Source organism: Colobus angolensis, unplaced genomic scaffold (assembly GCF_000951035.1).
Source record: "Colobus angolensis palliatus isolate OR3802 unplaced genomic scaffold, Cang.pa_1.0 Scaffold44, whole genome shotgun sequence".
NCBI classification, from domain to species: domain Eukaryota; kingdom Metazoa; phylum Chordata; class Mammalia; order Primates; family Cercopithecidae; genus Colobus; species Colobus angolensis.
Genome location: NW_012117821.1, coordinates 1571200 through 1571885, shown reverse-complemented (window position 1 = coordinate 1571885; position 686 = coordinate 1571200). Strand labels below are relative to the sequence as shown.

At 47.1% G+C, this 686-nt stretch overlaps 1 protein-coding gene across 1 annotated transcript in view; it reads left to right on the top strand.

The window, feature by feature from the left end:
- The window catches only part of RABL6 (RAB, member RAS oncogene family-like 6), a 48476-nt gene that overhangs the window by 17743 nt on the left and 30047 nt on the right, over positions 1-686 (top strand). The window lies entirely within an intron of this gene.

The following is a 686-nucleotide window of genomic DNA, read 5'->3' as shown; positions in this document are numbered from 1 at the left end:
CCTCCCAAAGTGCTGGGATTATAGGCGTGAGTCACCGTGCCTGGCCTTCTAGTATTTATTTTCTCAAATATTTTACAGAGGGTAACAGACCAGCAGTGTGATCAAGACAGAGTTGAGGGTTTTGGGGGTGAGAGTTTCCAGGAACTGCCGCCGGTTTCCAGGAGTCTGGGCCCTCCTCCTGCGCCCTGCATTTGCTCAGAGTCACTAGCGGCCCGGCAGAGGCCCAGGACACCCATCGGTTTTAGAATGAAAATGCGAATGAGACATTGGGCTATAGTTGAAAAAAAAAAAGTCAAACTCTGTCAAATATTTGAAGAGATTTATTTTTGAGCCGAATATGAGTGACCATGGCCCATGACACAGCCCTCAGGTGACCCTGAGGACATGTGCCCACGTTGGAGGGCACAGCTTGGTTTTATACATTTTAGATGTGAGACATTAATCAAATACATTTAAGATACACATTGATTTGGTCCACAAAGACGGGACAACTTGAAGTGGGAGCTTCCAGGTCAGAGGTAGGTTTAAAAAAAATTTTTTTTGCCGGGCGCAGTGGCTCATGCCTGTAATTTCAGCCCATTGGGAGGCCGAGGCAGGTGGACTACCTGAGGTCAGGAGTTCAAAACCAGCCTGGCCAACATGTCGAAACCGCGTCTCTACTAAAACTATAAAAATTAACTGGGTGT